Below are 16,431 nucleotides of genomic sequence, written 5' to 3' on the forward strand. Positions count from 1 at the left end.
ATAACCTGTAGTGCATTCCGTAAGGCCCTGGGGACTTATGAACCTGAATATTCTTTAAAAGAGTCTTCACTACCTCCTCCTTTATCTCTAAATGCCCCAGCGGATTAGCCCGCTCCACACTGATCTCCCTATCCTCCATGCACTGCTCCTTGGCAAATACTGAAGCAAAGAACTCATTTTGGACGTCATACACAATCTGCTCCTTCAAGCATATGTTCCCTCATTTATCCTTGAGTAGTCCTACCTATTGCTCTTGATGTATGTCCAGAAAGCCTTGGGATTCTCTTTAATCCTGCTTGCATAAACTTCACATATCTCCTACTGCCTCACTTAATTCGCTTCTTGAGTTATTTTATGGCTTCTTCATGTTCCTCGCTTCTTCCTCACTCCTTAAGGGCTATGTTTGATTTTGGCTTCCTAAATCTTGAACTTTATTTTTTCTTCTTGACTAAATTCACCCACTCTCTGAGCATCCAATGTTCCCTGACCTCGACATCTCTGTTCTCTCATCTGACTGGAACATACCTGAACTGCACTTCGTACAGAGTGTCTTTAAACACCCTCCACATGTCAGATGTGGACTTTCCTGAAACCAACTGTTCCAATTTAACTGTCCGTCGTTCCTGCCTTGAGGAAGTGAAGGGTTAAGAATTGCAACCATACCTATAACTGGCAAACAATACATATATATATATATATGCTTTTATATTTCTTTAGAAAGGACTAGCAAGCTGCTGACCCACTAGTTAGGTTGGAATGTTAAGTATGTTAACTGCCTTTGTTTCGGGTAACGAACCATTCCGATATGTCAGACGGTAGCGATACTGAGTGTAATTAACATCGAGGTGAAGACTTGGTCTGAACAATGAAGGGTGATACCTGCCTTTGAAAGCCTTGATTAGAACACAATTATACTAAGGCAAAAGGTGTGATAGCTGTCTCGGGATCTCTATACTTTTACGGAAACTCACGGCGCCATCTGCATGGGATGTGCGTGACAATTCCTGTATAAATGTCTGTCTGCCCTTTGTTCGGGGAGAACTCGGGAAGCGGCTCTTAGTGAGTGCTGAAGATAATTCTCCTAGTGGAGCACTGCTAATGAAAGTTTTTTGTTCGAATCGACCTTGTTATTTACAGCGGAGGGAAAGGGAAAATTGATTTCGGGATGACAATTTGGCCAGCCGGCGAGGAGTCCAAGACGAGGTTTCGGAAGCGGCGTGAGCGACCGACGGGGATAACGGCCACCTGAGACGGACGGGCCCACAAGGTACGATTCACCTTGATCCCTCTCAGGCAGTCAGACACCTGATCGATCCCTTCGCTTACCGACAATCCTCTGACGGACTCCTCGCGAACCTGTCCGAGTGCCACAGGTAAGGAGGGGTTCGAGCTCCCATTTAAGTTAATTTCTGTTAGGGGTTCGAGTCCCTGGTTAAGTTAATTTCTGTAAAGGGTTCGAGTCCCCAGTTAAGTCCTTTTCGGGGTTCGAGTCCCCAGTTAAGTTAAGTTAAGTTAAGTTAAGTTAAGTTAAGTTAAGTTAAGTTAAGTTAAGTTAAGTTAAGTTAAGTTAAGTTAAGTTAAGTTAAGTTAAGTTAAGTTAAGTTAAGTTAAGGTCTGTTTGGGGTTGGAATCCCCAGTTTTGGGTTTGGGATTTTAAGTTGTGAATTTTAAGGTTTTGAGCTCTAAGTTCTGAGATGGTTCTCCGATAGTACCACCCTGCCTTAGACCGGTTCTTAAGAGGGGAAATCCCCCACGGGAAGGTCAGGAACCTGAAGTGGTTGAAGGAAAGAGACCGATCTTATAGGTAATCGCAGCGATTCGTACCGTCCGATCGGGTAGAATACAAAAATGGCAAAAACTCTCGATAAGTCTGGGTCCAATACCCATTTATCTAAGTTATGTAAAGACGATCCGGAGAACGAGGGTAACTTCCGTAAATTATCAGCATGCCTCAATAAGAAATTGGGAAAAAGAAATATGGCCACTGGGTGGAACTTGGTACGTAGATAAATGCCTAAAGGCAGAAAAGGCAATTTGGGAGCGGAATACAGGGGAAAATTGTAAATTATTAATGTCCACTTGGAGAAAAATGGCAGAAGACCTAACAAATAAATATAACAGACTAGCTGGGAGCATAATGCGCTCAGAAGGGGAATTAGTGTGTGTGCTGAACAGGGAAATCCTAAGAGTTGGGAAGTCCTGAAGTCTCAGTGCGGAGACCACGATGCTGAGAAGATCAGAAGAGGAAGAGAAGAGGTAAATGAGGTGTATAAGGAGAAGAGCAGAAATTAAAATAAAGGTAGTAAGGATAAAGTGGAGGTACCTCCCGACATGTCTGGCGTGCCCCTGTTGTTCCAAAGTAATGATACGGAAGAAGAGGAGGAAGATTGTATGGTCCGACCCACCACCCTTACCTACCCCACGGTTTCATTGCCGCCCCCATATAATGCGGCTAGCCCGCCAGCCGTCCCTCCATTACCACCAGCAACTGCTAGCCAAGTCCCGCCCACAGGAAAGTCCATGGCCCTATTGCGTCCCGAATACGATGCGGCTTAATCAAAGGGAAAACCCACAGACAGGTGGCTCTTAGGCCACAGACAATCGATGAAGCTTTTTGGCAAGGGACGGTCCTTCAATAGATTCTCAGACGGACACCGACTCTGATTCTACCACTAGTTATGGCGATGCTACAAATCCCTGCTAACGGGGTTAAGTAGCCAAGGTTAAGAAACAATTCCCCAACAGTAGTGTTCCCAGTCCTGATCCAGCCCAAGCTTGCGCTAATCCTACAATCCAAATTTACACCACTTGGAAACCTCAGGAGATGTGCTTAATCATGAGGCAGGTGCCCAACCGTAAAGCCAACCCGGAAGATTTCATAGATTACCTGATTGGAACAATTCAGATGTATCATGCCGCCCCCAAGAGCTTTTCAGTATTTCTGGCATGGCCCTTCCGACTAATGATGTGGCACAGTGGAAAGAACATCTGGGGAACTATGCTGACTTCACAGTAGTTCAGGCGGCAATCCGGCCTCAGGACCAGTTGGCCACTATTAAAACTGCCCTTCGTAAAACCCTCCAACAGCCGATTGACATAACTAAGGTTTTCGAATGCCGACCGAAATAAGTTGAGGACGGCCCAGACTTTTGGGACCTGTTATGGACTCAGTGAAAGTCCCTTTAAGATAGAGAGTGTGTGTGTATGTGTGTGTGGGGCGTGCTTACGTCAATAGAAGATAAAGGACGTAATGACGTTGTTGAAGAAGTCAGAAGAAGAAGAAGGAGAGAGAGAGAGAAGGGAGAGAGACACCAGCCTGCTTGTTTTCTCTATCGATGGATGAGAAACAATAACTGTGTTTGCCACTGAAATCCATGTATGGAAGTTGGAAGTAATCCGGTGGAGTTCACTTTGTTGCTGACCTGTAGAAGGAAACAGGTATTTGTATGTGGACGACCACGGTTCGGATGCTTTTCGGGGTGAGGAAGTCACTACCGAGTAAACACTGAAGTGTCTTTTGGGTTCCATCGTGGAACATTTGGATTTCGTATGTACTCTCTCTATGTTTTTCTACATCTACATCTTATCTTCAGACAACGGTGGTTGTTGAAGAAGCCCTTGCTCATGTTTCACCTTATGGCTTGCGGAACTGAACTTTAAGAACCATTCCGGAACTGGGAGTTTTGGACTTTGTCACACACACACACGAAGAGTTTAGTTTTGGGGTTAACGTTCGAGGTTTAACATTTTTGAATTCTAACATACTAACATTTTTACTTTTATTTTACGTATTATCATAAGTAGTGATTAATAAAATAGTTTTTAACACTGAATCATGCTCAGTGTGTTTCTTTTGTTGCTGGTTCGTGACAAAATTGGGGGCTCGTCCGGGATAGTTCCCAAGGTTAACGAGTGTCGTCTGGGATTGTACCCCAGATTGACGAGATTTGTTCGAGATTCAATCCAACGATTTTTGAGGGAGCTCTGATAAATTCTTTTTTAATTGGCTTGTGTGTGTGGAAACCAGCAGCAATGGATATTAAGGCATTTTTGGAGTCACCAACCCAAAAGGGATTGGAGGTGGCGAAAAAGGATGATTTGATAAAGATTGCTACAAGGCTAAACCTTACAGAAGTAAAGCAGTCTATGAGAAAGGCAGATTTCAGAGACTGATAGCTGGCCATTATGTGGAAAAGAAGGTGTTTGAGAAGGAAGTGTTAAAACAGTTTCCTGGCAGTGAAATAGCAATTTCTGAGGCACAGGTGCAGCTGGCAAAGATAGAGGCTGAACGCGAGCAAACCCAGTTAAAGATAGAAGCTGAACGAGAGCAAAAGAGATTCGAAGCTGAACGAGGACCAGTCGATATAGGGATAAGACCTAGTTTGCCAGTGGAAGGAGTTTCTTTGTTATTGGGAAATGACCTTGCAGATGGGGGAAATTGTTCCTGTGGTACGGTTAACGACCAAACCAAGGATTGATGAGTCTGAGAATGATCCAGATGTTTACCCATCATGTGCGGTGACTCGAGCTACAGAATTAGCCAAGACAGACAGTCCGATGCAGTCTGATGTGGTTCCTTGTGACAGTCCTAAACAGGAAGAAAATTATGATGCCTTATCTGAGACTTTTCTGTCTTCACTTTAGGATCAACATCCTTATAGTGAGCCTGAATTTAAAGATTTGTCTTTGTCGAGGAAGGATTTTATGGTGGAACAGACAAAGGACCCTGAGTTGACAGAATTGAAAGAAAAAGCACTCTCATGTGAGGAGATTGAGAAAGTGCCAAGTGGATATTATGTCAAAAATGGAGTGTTAATGAGGAAATGGAGACCTCCCCATGTCCAAAAAAATTTAAAACTCGGTTGGAAAGAGTCTGACAGCTAGCGAGAGAGCATTTGAAAACAAGCCAGATAAGAATGAAGACATATTTTGATAGACGTGCTCAGCCTAGGACATTTGCAGTGGGGCAAAAGGTGTTGGTATTTTTCCCTAGCCAAAATAATCCATTGCAATCTCGTCTTTCTGGACCCTATGCTATTGAATCTCGAGTGACTGATTTAATATATACAATCAAAACACCAGATAGACGCCAGAAAACACAACTCTGTCATGTAAACATGCTAAAACCTTATTATGAGAGGGATTCAGTTGTGGCCTTGGTGGATGGTGTAAAGGTTGTTTCTAGAATGCCTGATGTTGATGTTGAGGAAGGCCAATTTAGACCAAATATTGTTCCATCGAAACTAAAAAACCAAAATATCCTGGAGAACCTTGAAACGAAGTTGGACCATTTACAAGTTTTACAAAAACAACAGATGAGAGAATTAATTTTAAAATTTAAAAATCTGTTCCCAGATGTTCCAAACAGAACATCGATAATTACCCATGATGTTGATGTTGGGGATGCAAAACCGATCAAACAACACCCATATCGAATGAATGTGGAAAAAAGTAAACCTGTTGATCAGGAAATCAAATACATGTTGGAAAATGATATTATTAGACATTCTACTTCAAATTGGAGTTCGCCCTGTGCTATTGTACCTAAACCTGATGGAACTGTTAGATTTTGCACAGATTACAGGAAAGTGAATGCTGTAACAAAGTCAGATGCTTACCCTATTCCTAGGGTGGATGATTGCATAGACAGAGTGGGAAAGGCAAAATTTCTTACAAAGATTGACCTATTAAAAGGGTACTGGTGTGTTCCATTAACAGATAGAGGAAGGGAAATTTCAGCCTTTGTAACCCCTTCTGGATTGTATGAATACAATATTTTACCATTTGGAATGAAAAATGCTCCGGCAACATTTCAAAGAATGATTAATTCAGTGATTCATGGGTTAAAACATACAGATGCCTACATTGACGACTTAGTGACTGGGAATGATACTTGGGAAGATCACATCTCTGCGTTAGAAAGGTTGTTTGAAAGACTTTCCAAGGCTAACCTTACAGTTAACTTGGCTAAAAGTGAATTTGGCCGTGCCACTGTGACGTATCTTGGGTATGTTGTAGATCAAGGAAAGCAAGCTCCTGTTCAGGCAAAAGTTCAAGCGATATCTGAGTTCCCTATTCCCACAGGTACGAGGACTGTTAGAAGATTTTTGGGAATAGTTGGATATTATCGAAAATTTTGTAAAAATTTTGCTGATATTGCTCTTCCCCTAACTAATCTTCTGAAGAAGGGAGTAAAGTTTGTTTGGACAGATTCTTGTCAAGAAGCATTTGAGAAGCTGAAAGCCATTTTATGCTACCATCCTGTGCTCAAAACACCTAACTTTGAAAAGCCATTTTCATTAGCAGTAGATGCCAGTGATGAAGCTGCAGGAGCTGTGTTGTTGAAGAAGGGTGACCTTGATGATATTAACCATCCTGTAGCTTACTTTTCAAAGAAATTTAATGAGCATCAAAAGAATTATTCCACCATAGAGAAAGAATTACTGTCTCTTGTTTTAGCCTTGCAACATTTCAGTATATATGTTTGCACCGCTCAGAAACCATTGACTGTATATACAGATCATAACCCACTGGTGTTTCTGAGCCGAGTCAAAAACAAGAACAGAAGGCTGTTAAACTGGAGTTTAATTTTGCAAGAGTTTGATCTCAGGATAACTCACATTAAAGGCAAAGATAATGTGATTGCTGATTGTCTTTTCCGATGTTAAATGGGAAACGTGTATCTGTACTAATCTGATAGTCTGTAGTTGTGTAGCATGATAATTATTAACATTACTAACTGTATGCGCGGTTGAATTTTTCTTGGGAAATTTTTTTTTTAGGTGGGAGGTGTTATGGACTCAGTGAAAGTCCCTTTAAGATAGAGAGTGTGTGTGTATGTGTGTGTGGGGCGTGCTTACGTCAATAGAAGATAAAGGACGTAATGACGTTGTTGAAGAAGTCAGAAGAAGAAGAAGGAGAGAGAGAGAGAAGGGAGAGAGACACCAGCCTGCTTGTTTTCTCTATCGATGGATGAGAAACAATAACTGTGTTTGCCACTGAAATCCATGTATGGAAGTTGGAAGTAATCCGGTGGAGTTCACTTTGTTGCTGACCTGTAGAAGGAAACAGGTATTTGTATGTGGACGACCACGGTTCGGATGCTTTTCGGGGTGAGGAAGTCACTACCGAGTAAACACTGAAGTGTCTTTTGGGTTCCATCGTGGAACATTTGGATTTCGTATGTACACTCTCTATGTTTTTCTACATCTACATCTTATCTTCAGACAACGGTGGTTGTTGAAGAAGCCCTTGCTCATGTTTCACCTTATGGCTTGCGGAACTGAACTTTAAGAACCATTCCGGAACTGGGAGTTTTGGACTTTGTCACACACACACACGAAGAGTTTAGTTTTGGGGTTAACGTTCGAGGTTTAACATTTTTGAATTCTAACATACTAACATTTTTACTTTTATTTTACGTATTATCATAAGTAGTGATTAATAAAATAGTTTTTAACACTGAATCATGCTCAGTGTGTTTCCTTTGTTGCTGGTTCGTGACAAAATGTTTCTGTTCACTTTACGGTACCTATGCGGGGGACTATGCCTACAACAGAGGCAATTCCACCCCCAGTTTAACGCCCTCCTACTACAATGCATCCCTGTGGGAGTGTCCTCAGCTATCCGCACTAATGACATGAACTGGCCTGACCACACACGACAAGCCATGAAGAGGGCGCTAGTCCACTTCTAGAGTACCGGCGCGATACGAAAGCCACAAAGGTAAAACAGGAAATGGTGCGGAGACCCCCTCGGCCCCAACCTTCCTACTCCGACAATACGGGCTATCAAATGGAGCGGCAATTTTGCGTTCCAGAAGGGGTTGGCTGGTCCGATAAAGGATACCCACTGTACACCAATGACTTAAGAACACCAGTGTACGGGCCCCCATTTGGACCACCACCACCACCACCACTCTCTCGTAATTAACTAGGACCCATGGGGATAGGAAAAGACCGGTGGCATACTACTCCACTCGGCTGGACCCAGTGGCAAGGGGACTTCCACAATGCTCAAAAATGTTTCCAGCCATTTATACCCTAGTAACAGCAGCCTCCAATATAACCCTGCAACAGGCAGTGATGGTTTATTCCACCCATACCGTAACGGCACTCTTAACTTCTCACCAGACGCAACACCTTACCCAGGCCCACTTAAACAGATATGAGGTAGCACTCCTGAATAACCCACTCATCACTTTTGCCTACTGTACGAACATTAATCCTGCCACCTTCCTACAGGCCCCACCTGAGGATCTTGCGGATCCAGCTCATGACTGTCTAACGCGTAACGACTTTTTAACTGCATCCCGTCCGGGCCTTTCAGGAAAGGCCATCAAGTCAGCCTACTTAAACCTGTACGTCGACAGTAGTTCCTACGCTTCTGAACAGGTCACCCACCTTAGAGGATATGCCGTGATAAACGACTCCCAGATTGTGGAATCTGAATCTCTGCAGCCCCCATTATCTTCCCAAAAAGGAGAACTCTTTGCCCTGACACGAGCATGCATTTTAGCCAAGGACAAAGTAGCTAACGTCTTCACTGACTCCCGTTATGCTTTTGGAGTTGCCCATGATTTTGGCAAACTCTGGGCAGACAGTGTATTTCTGACCTCTACAGGTAGCCCCATACAGAATGCGGCTTATGTAAAGAACCTCCTCCAAGCCATCCTCCTCCCAAACAAATTGGCCATCATTAAATGCTCCGCTCACCTTTCAGATGCCTCCCTAATAACCCAGGGCAATAACAGGGCAGATACAGAAGCGAAATTGGCAGCACGCCAGGGGTCTAAAATCATTTCCACTGTGGAAAAATAAGCAGTTGTTTGCAAGCCAAAGATAGCAACGCATAGCACCCCAGACATGGTCACTGTGCAGCACTTACAGGGGGACGCTCCTGACTCAGAAAAAAACAAATGTGGAAGGCGCACGGGTGTACGCACTCTGCGCTACACGGCCTCTTGGTTACTCCAGTCGGTCAAGTATGTATACCTGATTCTTTGTTACCAATGCTTATTGACTGCCTACATTCTGACACCCACCTTGGCAAGCAGGGAATGAGTAACATTTTACGACGTACCTTGTGGCACACCAAATTGGAGGAAGCAGCACAAAGCAAAATACGGTCGTGTTTGATATGCCAACAAACCGATGCTGGGAAAGGGGTGAAGTGCAACCCAGGCAAAACCCCCTTGCCAGGTGGTCCTTTTGAATGTATACAACACGACTTTATTGAATTACCGCGTGTTAATTGTTACAAGTACTGTCTCGTTATTGTTGATGTATCTAGTAGATGGATTGAAGCTTTTCCAACCACTAACAATAAGGCCTCAACGGTGGTAAAGTTATTACTTACAGTCCGACGGATGAGTTGTGACAATGGCCCCACTTCATAGGGAAATAAATAAGGAATTGTGCGAGGCACTGCATATCGAACAGCAGTTCTACTGCACCTACCACCCTCAAGCAGTGGGTGTAGTACAGAGGACTAACAGCACATTTAAGAATAAACTAACCAAATTAGTGTCAGACACAGGTCTAAGTTTGTTCAAGGCTCTCCCCTTAGCATTATACCATATGAGAATCACCCCACCCCCCCTCGGCCACCGGGGTATCGGCTGCCGAAATCGTCTATGGGAGTCCGCGAAGAACCCCATGGAACGCCGCCACCCAACCCACCACACAGGTTGACCTTAATATCATGGGGGATGAGCTACAAAGGTATTTCATACAACTTACGTCCTCTTGAAAGTTTCTTCATTCGCAGGTGGAGAGCGCCTTTAAATCACCTGTAGGGAAAACACGGAATTGCCTGACCTAGAAATCGGAGACTCGATACTGTTATGGGATTGGGAGCGCCCTAACTGGGACCTCGGTGGAAAGGCCCCTTCCAGATACTACTCCAAACACCACGGCCGTGACAGTAAAAGGCCAGGAAGGTTGGATTCATCTGAGCGACTGTAAACGATGGCCACTGGAGGAAAGCTAATACTTTTTAAATTGGGACTCCTCACCATTACTAGTACTCTTGTGAGGGTGTTAGAGGATAATTTGTTTTACAAAATACATATGCAGCTACATGGGAATCGCACCGTTTGTTACCCCTTGGCAGAGTCAGTGGAAGACCTTTTTTGTAGCCACGCCAAGCTGGAGCCCCAGTGTTCCCTTAAAGTATGAATTTTCAAAAACAAAGTGTGTTGGGCAGACGGGAACTTACAGGAGGGTACTACCGGGTAAGTGCTTGCAGGGAACAGTAACAGGACCTAATAGTACAGCCCACCAGCCGTCCTTCTCCCACTGCTTCACCGGCACAGGGTGGGGTTGTGGGCTCGCGATTGTACAGCATACGATAGCACGTGACGCCACTACCTGTACCGAAAGGAATTACGGGTTTAAAGGGGGATGGTTTAGCTGTGAGTGCGCTGCCACTAGGTGTGCTACGTTATTTGCAGGAGAGCGATGGGTTTGTGGAGAAGGGAACGGGACACACGGGAGATTCTCTAATGTCTCTCTAGTTTATCATGAAATGATAAAAAGTAGGGAATGATGAAGTGAAGGGTTAAGAATTGCAACCATATCTATAACTGGCATTTATATATATGCATTTATATTTCTTTAGCAATGACTATCAAGCTGCTGACCCACTAGTTAGGTTGGAATGTTAAGTATGTTAACTGCCTTTGTTTCGGGTAACGAACCATTCCGATATGTCAGACGGTGGCGATACTGAGTGTAATTAACATCAAGGTGAAGACTTGGTCTGAACAATGAAGGGTGATACCTGCCTTTGAAAGCCTTGATTATAACTCAATTATACTAAGACAAAAGGTGTGATAGCTGTCTCGGGATCTCTATAGTTTGACCGAAACTCACGGCGCCATCTGCATGGGATGTGCGTGACAATTCCTGTATAAATGTCTGTCTGCCCTTTGTTCGTAGAGAACTCGGGAAGCGACTCTTAGTGAGTGCTGAAGGGAATTCTGCTTGCGCTGCACTGCTAATAAAGGTATTTGTTCGAATCGACCTTGTGGCACTGTGTTATTTACAGCGGAGGGAAAGGGAAAATTGATTTCGGGATGACTGTGCGATGTTCTCTCAGGGGTGCTGTATTTCGCGTAGGGGTGGTCCTTAGCCCCGCTCCTCCACTTCGGTAATCACCCGGGCTGTCTTCCAGTTCATCTGGGTGTCCCAGATACAGCGAGTCCGACTGGTTTGGAAACAGAAGTCCCAGGAAATTGGGGGCAAAAATGTACCCAAAGATGCCGTCATCCGGATTACCGCCTTCTTGTGTGACTGCATAAGGTTGTGTGTGGAACCAAATTCCATGCGCACCAAGTGTCGCTTCGTACTGAGGAACTACCTGACCCTGGGATAGCTCAGGACCCATTCCCGTACAACTTCCCAGTCAGTTGGATGTAGCCACACAAGCTGTCCTTTGTGCAAGACTTCTTCCAAGCAAACCCCTCTGAGCAAGTCCATCAGGCAGTGGTCAGCACTGAAGGTCCTGCAGTCACTCGGGACAGGGACCAGATAAATACTGTCCAGTGGTTCCCTGAACAAACTGCACAAAGACATCTGGAAAAATGGTTCTTTGCCATAAATCACCAACACGTCCCGAGACCTCACATAGCTGGCTGTGAGAGTGGCCCTCCAAGTCAGGTACGTCCTGTACAGAGGAAAGATCATCCCTAACGCACTATGCACTCGGGGCGGCTGCAGTGGGGAAGAGACGGTCACCCAAATCTTTGCTAATATTAAAATGTTGAATCACCTCAGGGGGCTACATGACTAGCAATGGTGTTATGGTTGTAAAAACTACGGTAACATTACTGAATGCATTGATCATTAATGCAAAAATAATAAAATAATTAACAAAACATGTGGAGAAGATTAAATTGTGTCGTTAAAATTTCGGTGTCTGCAACCACGAGGACGTGTTGAGCCGAAATCTCCAGAGTGGAAAACGGTCTGTTCGTATTGTTTTTTACAGAGACATTGAGGACCGTTCCCTTCTCCGTTCACAGGGGGTGGCACAGGGAGAAAACCCTGTCTGAGTGGTTGTCCTGCTGTCATTTAACAACAAATAAGATGCTGGTTGTTTATTTTTCCTACTGTCAGTTGCTGATACTTTGTGACATGGAAATGGATCTCTGTATTGATCAGGAGCGGTCCAATACAGCTTTCCAACTGCTCCATCCTGTTCCTTCCCGACAGGAAACACTGAAATATCCTCATTGCTGATCTGCTAGGGTAGTTCATTGGCTCATATCCGAACCTATGGGTCCAGAGTGTGTGAGGAGCTATGAGATCACCTCTCACTCACTGAACTCCAGAAAACGTCGGCCCACGCTGCCGAACCTCTCCTCATGGAACATACCTGGTAAACCATTGCTGCACTCCCTTGATCACAGTTGTGCCCTTCTTCAGGTAGGGGTCGCACCTGTACACAGGAAGCCAGGAGTCATTGGATCACCCTTCCTCAAAGGACGGTGGACGCAGAATCTGTCAATATTTTAAAGTTAAACGTGGAGAAATGGTTAATCAGCAAGGGGTGAATGGTCATCGGCGGAGGCGTGGATCCAATGAGATCAGCCGTGGTCTCAAGGAATGGAAGAGCTGATCGGAGGGGCCGAGTGGTCTGCTCCTGCTCCTGTTACGTATGTCCCAATAGGGTCCTGTGTAATTCCAGTGAGACGGGTTTGCTCCGAAACCAAAACTCTCCGCAATAAAGACCTACGTACCGTTTGCATTCCTGCTTGCTCACCGACCCTGCATGTTGATGGTCAGTGTTTTTTGTGCAAGGACACCAGGTTCCTCAGGACACCAACACCTTTCGATCGTGCACCATTAAATAAAATTCTGTTTCTGAAGCACCTCACAATGGTCCACATTACTTCCCATACGCCGTACCGTCGCTCATTCCCTTCACCTGTCAATACCACCCTGAATCCTCTCCGCATCCTCTTCACAACCCGCACTGACACCCGGTTTTGTGTCATCAACAAACGTGGATATATTTTACGCGAAAGTCAAACAAACTGCAGATGCTGGAAATCTGAAGCAAGAACAGTAAATGCTAAAACCCTCAGCAGGCCGGGCAGCAAGTGTGAAGAGAGAAACAGAGTTAACGTTTTAGGTCGAAGACGCTTGATCTGGAGACCTGAAGCGTTACCTCTGTTTCTCTCTCCACAGATGCTGCCCGACCCGCTGAGTGTTTCCATACTTTTCTGTTTCATATGGTCCTTGACTCCCTGATCCAAACCATTGATGCAGGTTGTGAAAAGCCGGGTCCCAGCACCGGTCCCTGGTCACAGCCTCCCAACCCGGGAACGGCTGATAGATTCCCTCTTCCGTCAGGGCGTCTCTGTGGCGCAATTGCTCAACGCCTTCGGCTGTTAACTGAAAGGTTGGTCGTTCGAGCCCACTCAGGGACGCTGGCAATCCGACAGCTTTTGCTGTGCGTGTCATTGTCAGCTGGGTAACACTGCGCTATCCGGTGGCGGGCGCTCCCTGGGGGTCCGGGTCTTGCGCTTCCCTTTTACCCGAAAGTGCCTGAATTATCATCCTTGTAACTGATCGGTGTAATGTTGTGTTTTATTTGTTTTTTAGTCTTTCATCATTCAGTTTGAGTCTGAATAATTTCTGCCCACGGATGTTATCGAGGGGGAGGTGAAAACATGGAACACGGAAGTGAATTTGGATTATCAGCCATGAGTTTAGTGAATGGAAGAACAGACAGGAGGGCCGAATGACCTGTACCATGGGCTATCATCTATGTTTGACTGGAAACGATTTATGCTGAGCGGGAGAAACACCGGAGGGAGCTTGCTTCTAAAACCACTACAACCAACAATCTGCTGGAGGAACTCAGGGGGCCCAACAGCATCTGTGTGAGACAGGACCTGTCGACGTTTCGACATTCCGAGTCGAACCCCTGCATCAGGTCCCTACATTCGTCCTGATTCAGGGCTTCGACCTGAAACATTGACAGGTCCTTTCCTTCCACAGATGCGTCTCGCCCCTCTTGAGTTCTTCCAGCAGATCGGAGACACAGGAGACTGCAGATGCTTGAATCTGGAGCAACACACAAAGCGCCGGAGGACCTCAGCGGGTCACGCAGCATCTGTGGAGGGAAATGGATGTGGAAGTTTCGGGTCCTGATCCTTCATCTGGAATGATGGTGATCCATCATTCGGGACCTGATCCCTCTGTATATGATGCCTGATCCGCTGAGTTCCTCCAGCACTTTGCGTGTTGCTCCAGATTCCAGCATCTACAGTCTGCTGCCTCTCAAAACCTGCTCCCTTGTATCGGGGATGTAGCTCAGTGGGAGAGCGCATGCTTTGCATGTATGAGGTCCCGGGTTCAATCCCAGGCATCTCCACGCTGGCGACAGTAAATTTTGAACAATGTACGGAAATACCTGAAGAAACGCGACGTTGCCCCGAGCCCCAGTGAGCTTGAAAAGTGACATCTGACAGGGATAAATCACTTCCAATATTTCGCTCATCAACTCCCAGACATCCCCCTCTTTGTTCAGTGTCATCCTTTTAGAGATTCAGTTTCGGGATCTGAGACTTACTTGAAAGGCACGGAGTGAGGAAAAAAGTATCCCCGGCCATGACACACGTTCGCGTTTTGCCGGAGTGAAGCGCCGGGCTCGGAACGCGGGTCAAGGGTGGAGTTAACAACCTGCTGGCCTGTTGCAGAACAGTCCCATATGGGAGAGTAAGTAACTTACCGTTGCCGGCTCAGATACAAAGCCTCTGCGGGGCAGAGAGCAGGCTGAGTCTGAGCGGACAAAATATTGTGCAGGTAAAATATCAGGAGACAGAGGAGGCGGAGGCGATAGAATTTAAGAGAGGGGCGGCAGCTTCAGTCCGGTTCTGAACGCTGAACGTCTCTGTTAACACAAAGGAGGGCCGCGCGATAAGATGCGGGCTGGTCAATATAACAATGGGATGTTCCCGTTCAGCAGAGGGAGTGACGGAGCCCGTAATGGACAGGAGAGGGTGCGGGGCATCATCAGCAGGATGTTGTCTGAGGAGGACCGTTTCAGTTATGAGCAGAGACTGGACAGACTGGGGGTGTCTTCCAAGGAGCGAAGGAGGGTGACCAAGACCTTGAAGAGTTATCTCACAGCATCAGCGGCGGAGATAGTGGGAAACGGTTCCCCGTACCTGACGTGTCTGTTACCGGCGAGAATCAGAGGAAGAACTTCCCCACGAATAGGGTGGTTGGATCCTGGATTGCACCCCCTGAGTGGGTGCCGGAGGCACGGACTGTCGCGGTGTTTGGAAAGGATACAAACGATCCCTGGAGTCGCCAAGGCAGTGAAAGCAACAGACTAAGTGTTGTTTGGTGAGATTGGTACAGATGGGTACTTAATGGTCAGCATGGACATGAAGGGCTGAGGGGCCTGTTTCTGTGCTGCATGACGTTGTGACTCTATATTAAATCTGTGCGTGGAGAAGTGCAGGTTAACGTTCCTCTGGGAAGGGAGGAGGAGTGAGGGGAGAGATACCACAAGGTGAACACAGACAGAGCCCGGGTGGACAGACTGACCTCACTCAGTGTGAATACGTCATCTGGGCCATGTTAGCAAATGTGCGGTTTTACACTTTCGAAACAGAAATAAACGGGCAGATTATTATCTGGAAGGGGTGAAAATTCAAAGTACAGAAGTACAAAGGGACTTGGGGGTACTCGTGCAGGATACCCTAAGTAAATACCACCAGGTCGGATCGGTGGTAAAGAAAGCGAATGCTATGTTGCTATTCATTTCGAGAGGTGTAGTATATAAAAGTAAGGAAGTGTTGATGAGGGTCTACGGCGAACTAGTGATGCCACATTTGGAATACTGTGTACAGTTTTGGGCCCCATATCTTAAGAAGGATGTGCTGATGTTGGAGAGGGTTCAGAGGAGATTTATGAGGAGGATTTCCGGAATGAATGGGCTTGCATCTGATGAGCGTTTGTCGGCTCTTGGAATGTAAGCGCTGGACTACAGAAGAATGAGAGGGGACCTCATAGAAACATTTAAAATGTTGAAAGGACTGGACAGAGTAGATGTGGCCAAGCTGTTACAATGGTGGGTGAGTCCAGGACCAGAGGGCACAATCTTAGAATTAGAGGGTACAGGTTTAAAACAGAGTTGAGGAGAAATTTCTTTAACCAGAGGGTACTGAACTTATTGAATTCATTTCCACGTACAATAGTGGAGGCATGATCATTTGAGGCGTTTAAGGAGGAGATAGATAGGTATCTAATTAGTCAAGGTATCAAGAGATATGGGGATGCCGGAAATCGGGGTTAGAATAATTTTTGTTCCATTGCTCCCCCCCACCGCCATTTCTCATTAATTGTCATTTTTCCCCTTTAATTTGGAGTAGAAAAGATGGGCCGAGTGGCCTACTTCTGCTCCCTTGTC

General features: G+C 45.7%; 1 non-coding gene and 1 pseudogene across 1 annotated transcript; both read left to right on the forward strand.

Annotated features, from left to right (window-relative positions):
• The first annotated feature begins 11,887 nt into the window (after positions 1 to 11,887).
• On the forward strand, positions 11,888 to 12,060 carry LOC127584469 (uncharacterized; annotated as a pseudogene).
• Positions 12,061 to 14,313: 2,253 nt separating this feature from the next.
• Positions 14,314 to 14,385, forward strand: trnaa-ugc (transfer RNA alanine (anticodon UGC)). The gene has a single exon. It is a non-coding gene; the product is annotated as a tRNA-Ala (tRNA).
• Positions 14,386 to 16,431: the final 2,046 nt, after the last annotated feature.

The sequence above is a fragment of the Pristis pectinata genome, chromosome 29, assembly GCF_009764475.1.
Source record: "Pristis pectinata isolate sPriPec2 chromosome 29, sPriPec2.1.pri, whole genome shotgun sequence".
NCBI lineage: Eukaryota > Metazoa > Chordata > Chondrichthyes > Rhinopristiformes > Pristidae > Pristis > Pristis pectinata.